Below are 6,083 nucleotides of genomic sequence, written 5' to 3'. Positions count from 1 at the left end.
TTGACCCTGACTTTGATCTTGACCCTGACCATGACCCCACCTCTAACCATACTTCCAGCCCCGACCCTGACCCAGACCCTAATTCTAACCCTATTATGATAACTACAATCTATCTCTAATCTTACCCTCTAGTGCTAAATAGCTGTACCCAAAAGCACTTTTGGATTATTTAACTTCTTTTCCTTGAATTCTCTAAGGACATCCTAAAGGAGATGCCAGTATGTATTTGCAGTCCCTCTGAGTGGTATGCTTTCAGATCGAAAGTTCTAATACTTTGCAAGACATAAGAAGTTTGAAGGGTGATAGCACTGGGTTGTTAGGAATGCATGCTGGCATTCACGATAGTCATTGGTGCTGTTCTCCAAATATTTTCAGTTCATTTTTTATGAATGCATTCTGACTGTTCCATCCCACCTACTTAAATTTTTGCATGGCCACTTGACTTTTTTTTTTTTTTTTCCACTGGAGGTGAGAAGAAATAATATATGATTTTTCAGGAGAAATCTCCAAGAAACAGAGTTCTATCCAGCATACTTTTTGTCTTTTTTCATAGCAGTGGGGATCTTATTGATGGTACCTCCTTCAGCCTCGATTCCTGTGTTAGGATGACACAACACAGAGCAACCTCTCACCTGACCCGTGATGAGATGCAAATAAATGAGGGAGAAGATTTTTGAGCCACTGAAACTTGGAGGCTGCTTGTCACTGTGCTTTAACCTAGCCCCCACTGACTGATGCAGGGCTGACGAATGAGTCAGAACTGGGTCTAGGCATGTGAAGTGCACTCCTCCAGGCTAAGTAAAATTCAAGTCTTGTTGCAAAGGTAACAGTGAGCACGATGTGTTATTAGGGTGAGTGTGGGATACATAAGGTATGTCAAGTGAGAATAATGAGAAATGTAACTTTAAAAGACGGTGCTAATTTGGACTGTGGAGAGATTCCAATGTCCTACTTAGCATTTGAGATTGCGATGGCTGAATAAACTCATTAAGAACCCTAAATGAAGGCTTGGGATAAATATCCGAGGGTGTCTAATATCCCAATTTTTCATCCCAGAATGGGCAGTGTCCTTCACCCTATTTTAGGGAGACTTCCAAAAGAAAAAAGGCCTGCATTTCTCCAACAACCCACATCGAGAGACTTTCCTGCACTTCTGAGCTGTGGCTAACACTCCTCACCTTTCATTCTGTCCTCAGTGTTTTGGGGAAACACCTTTAACTCTCTAGGACTTACAGGTTATTAAGTGGCCCTTATAATTCTTTCCAGAGATAGAAAAGACTAATGATGAGGCAGTCTGAGCTCACAGCAGCAAGTAGGCATGTGTGCTCAGCAGCCATGTGGCTCACCTGCTAGATTACTACATACGACGTTCTGCAACATTGCTTAACACAAGGGGACACTCTCCTGACTCAGAGGGTTTAATTGCTCACCTACTTCTTTTTCTGCCCTTTTGGGCTCCTAAAATGAAAAGAACCCTGGGTTGATAAAGTGAGTCAAAGGGGTGCCAACTGTGTCACAGAAAAATAAAGATTCCTAAAAAATCTCCGGCCTAAGATGACAGCCTCGGCTGAGCAAGTCTAAATGTGCTGACAGTGGACATGGGAGAGTGAAGGTGGTCACAATGTCCACATTAAAGAACTTTAATCTTTAACATTAAAGATTGTAAGAAAAGAGAGACAAATGGAGATGGCAGCACAAGCCCCTACCATAAAAGCAGATGTTCTGAAATCAGGTATATTTATTCTGACAAAAGTTAGAGACAGAAACCAAAGTTTAGTCTGAGGTTACAATTAACTGGGCAATAAGCCAGAGGCACATATGGTATAGACAGATTTAAACGTTCCCTCTTATATTAATATAAATACTAAAATAATATCATACAAACACTTGGGTCTACATGAGTATTTAAAGGAGATCTCACAAACATGTTTGGCTTTTGAAGGTTAGTACTGATGGTCTAGAGAATTCATTTTGTTCTGGAGAGAGAAAGAGAGAAATTTCTTGGGTCCCTTCAGGAATGCGTCTGGCTTTGCCTCATCTTGTATGTTTGAACTATGCATATGGCAGAAGAAAACATGAGGATTTCACAGATTTAAGGTGTGAAAAGCCACTGGGTGCTTTAAGAAGCCTCAGTTTTTTCTGCTGGAAAAATGAGTTTGTTGAGACAAAATGAGTTGGAGAGGTTTGTTATTGAAGTGAAACAGAATTGCTCTTACTAATCTGCTTATTACCCTCACCCTCACCCCCACCGCTACCCTCACCTTAACCTCTAACTGTAAACCCTAACCCCTGACCCTACCCCTACCCCAATCCCTAATCCTACTCTTTAGCCTCGACCCTTGACCCCCAAACCTCAACACCAACCCCCACCTTAACCCCTAACCCTAACCCTACTCCTACCCCTAACCTTAACCCTTTACATCTGCCCAGATTCTCCAGCAGAAGCAGGGACCCTTGGCTTCCAGCTGTGCACCACTGCATCTGGCACAAGAGTCTGTAGCAGTCCCCAAACAGGCACATGAATGCCCACTGTGCCAGCCGTGGAGTGGAAGTCCAGGGTGTATTCTCACCTTTGGAACCAGGGCCCGGTGCCTGCCTCAGGCTGATCAGGGCTGAAGTGAGCCGGGGCACCCAAGGTCTTCATAAGACCAAGGCTATCTTGTGCCTCCTGTTAGAGAGCGAGACGTGGGCCCAGCAGCGCCACACTCCCCCTCCTCCCCTCTGTGGCAGATCGGCAACCTTCAAGTAAGGAGCCTTTCCCTGATGATGCTCTACAAAGCACTTGACTTTCACACAGTGAGGCTGCACACATTATTCTGTGTAGATGCCCACCTAGGCCACTGGGAGAAAGGGTGGTAGAGGGACCCTCATGTTGCCCTGTTGTATGCATGCTCTGGTTTGTATGACTGCAAGCCATTTACGAGAAACTCAAGCTGAAACACTGCTTGTTTCCAACGTTTTGTCAGCAGAGGATTTACAATGTACATTCCCAAACAAGTTAGCCACAGATCACACTGACTGCTTCCCCTCTTAAGCCGCTCTGAGGGCCTCCACATCAGTCCTAGAATTGGAAGATTGGTGGAGAAGAACTGGGGTGTTGAGGGGGTACTGGATACTTGCTGGACATCAGCCTCCCCTTACCTAAGATTGCAGACAGCCCAGACCCCACCTGACCAAATCAGACATTGTAACGCACACAGCTCTCAATGGCAGGACTTACAGATGCAAAATTCTAAGGCAAAGGATTGTCTCAACTCCTTGGTGTCTCAAGGAACCAAAACACTACCTAGCACAGGTGCACCATCAACCTTACTAAAGAAATCTCTATATTTTATTCATCTTTGATTGTGGAAATGATGTGATTAACACATTGGACTAAAGACCTTTGAGATCTCTTCATGGGATCCTATCTGGTGGACCCCCAGATCTGCCAACACAGAGAAGGTATCCATAAACATGTGTAGGACAGAGGCCAGACAAAACTGTCTCTCTCAGCCTCAAAGTGGCCTGGCAGTCACAGGAACAGCCATGTGGGGTCTGACATATACAACAAATCAAGCTTTCAGCTTGAGGCATGCCACTGCGCCCACAAAGCCAAGTTATGCCTAACAAAACTCGGCCAGCCTACTCTCCCTAATGAAAGATTCGCCCTGGGGCCTGAAAACCTGGGGGGATAACCCCTCCCGCCTCAGGCCCGGTCCCAAGGTACAAGACCACTTGCACCAGCAGCGTGGGTCAGCAAGACAGCAGAAGCCAAAAGAGGTCAGGCTAGAAGAGAAGGATCCCCTGAAGATCAAGAGAGAGACCGACTAGGTACCACGGAGCAGTTATGTCAGACTGGAACACTTCCCATTTACAGGAGACTAGAAAACCCCTGCCTCACCCTCACTTGGGGCTGACACCATTTTTGGCCTCAGCCAGTCTGCACCCAGGCGCTCATTAAAACAGCATGTTGCTCCACACTGCCTCGAGTTGTTTGCTGGCACTCTCAGGGTTGGAACCAGTAATAGAGCCTTGCATCTAATATCCCAGGTGGTAATCCAAGAGCAGTATCTGCTTGACACCCCTCCTCCTCCACCCTCTATATCCAAGCAATCACCAAGGATACAAGCCAGCCAGGCAAGGTAGCTCACGCCTGTCAGCCCAGTAGTTTAGGAGGCCAAGGCATGTGGATCACCTGAGGTCAGGAGTTCAAGACTGGTCTGGCCAACATTGTAAAACCCTGTCTCTACTAGAAATTCAAAAATTAGCCATGCGTGGTGGCAGGCACTTGTAATCCCAGCTACTCGGGAGGCTGAGGCAAGAGAATCGCTTGAACCTGGGAGGCATCGGATGCAGAGAGTCGAGATCACACCACTTCACTCCAGCCTGGGCAGCAGCACAAGACTCCATTTCAAAGAAAAGAATTAGTATAGTTTTTCACCAGAAAAGGGGCCTTGTCTGAGACCCCAACAACGGGTTTTTGGATCTCACATGAGACGGAATTTATGGCGAGCCACAGAGTCTAGTGACATTAGGAGAGTTTATTAGCCACTACTAAGTTACAGAGCAGGGAATCCTCAGAAGGCAAGAGGAGGAACGCACCTGTTTTAAAGAAAAAAACGTTATTTTTGAGATGGAGTTTTACTCTAGTCACAATGACATGATCTCGGCTCACTACAACCTCTGCTTCCTGGGTTTAAGGATTCCCCTGCCCCAACCTCCCAAGTAGCTGGGATTATATGTGTGCACCACCATGCCTAGCTAAGTGTTTTGTATTTATTTTCCATTTTATTTTTACTTATTTATTTATTTATTCAGTCCCTGTGGAGGCTGCCAATAATGGTCAATGCCGAGTATATTGCCAGTCGTCATGGCGGGGTATTGGTAAGAGTTTTCAATTAGCAATAATCACGCCTCAGATAAAGCTCATTGGCTACAATACTGCTAATGTGCAAAGCTATTTTTTTGTATTTTTAGTAAATACAGGGTTTCACCATGTTGGCCATGCTGGTGTTCAACTTCTGGCCTCAAGTAATCCGCCCTCCTTGGCCTCCCAAAGTGCTGGGATTATAGGTGTGAGCCACTGTGCCCGGCCTGAATGTTTGTTTATATAGAATAGTATTGTCTCTTATAAAGGCCTGTGATCAGTTTGTGTCAGGCTATTAGTATTGGTACTTTTCTATGTTACTACTGATTTTAACAATAATTTATGAGTGTACTATTATCTTTAAAGTAAAACATTTTTAAATTAAGAATACTTTTTGCTTAAACTACTCTTATATTTTTATAAGTTTTGGGTCTTTAGTTATTAGCTTGTTCCTGCAACCCAAATATTTCATAACCAAAGGTGCTCAACCCCTAAATATATAATCCAACAAATGTAACGTGTGTGGGGGGGTGTGGGTGTGTGTGAGACGGGGTCTCACTCTGTCTCCCAGGCTTGAGTGCAGTGGCATGATCATGGCTGGCTCACTGTGGCCTCAAACTCCCGGGCTCAAGTTATCCTCCCGCCTCAGCCTCCTGGGTAGCTGGGACCACAGGCACGCATCAACACACCGGCTAATTTTTATATATTTTTTGTAGACATGAGGGTCTCACTATTTTCCCAGGCTGGTCTTGAACTCCTGATCTCAAGTGATCCTCCCACCTTGGCCTTCCAGGGTACTGCGATTACACTCGTGAGCCCTGCACCCTGCCCAGATTTAACTATTTCTAAAGCTTTTATTTAAAATAAAGTCACTGTGGTTAAGATGCCTCTGACAGTTTTGCATTTTAAGTGTGAAGTCTATGTTGAGTGAATTTTTCCATGTTGTAAAATGTGCATCCATGTTTATTTCATTCCTGTGGTTTCCAATTAATTTTCCCTTCTTGGCTGGGCGCGGTGGCTCACACCTGTAATCCCAGCACTTTGGGAGGCCGAGGTGGGTGGATCACGAGGTCATGAGATCGAGACCATCCTGGTCAACATGGTGAAACCCCATCTCTACTAAAAATACAAAAAATCAGCTGGGCATGGTGGCGCATGCCTGTAATCCCAGCTTCTCAGGAGGCTGAGGCAGGAGAATTGCCTGAACCCAGGACGCGGAGGTTGTGGTGAGCCG

The 6,083-nt window shown here is 45.4% G+C and overlaps 1 non-coding gene across 1 annotated transcript; it reads right to left on the bottom strand.

Moving 5' to 3' along the window:
* Positions 1 to 4,800: 4,800 nt before the first annotated feature.
* LOC119468483 lies at positions 4,801 to 4,941 on the bottom strand. The gene has a single exon (XR_005197160.1). It is a non-coding gene; the product is annotated as a U4 spliceosomal RNA (small nuclear RNA).
* Between the last annotated feature and the right edge of the window lie 1,142 nt (positions 4,942 to 6,083).

Source organism: Cebus imitator, unplaced genomic scaffold (genome assembly GCF_001604975.1).
Source record: "Cebus imitator isolate Cc_AM_T3 unplaced genomic scaffold, Cebus_imitator-1.0 Scaffold439, whole genome shotgun sequence".
Classification (NCBI taxonomy): Eukaryota; Metazoa; Chordata; class Mammalia; order Primates; family Cebidae; genus Cebus; species Cebus imitator.
The sequence above is the reverse complement of the archived record's forward strand: the minus strand, read 5'-3'. Positions and strand labels throughout refer to the sequence as shown.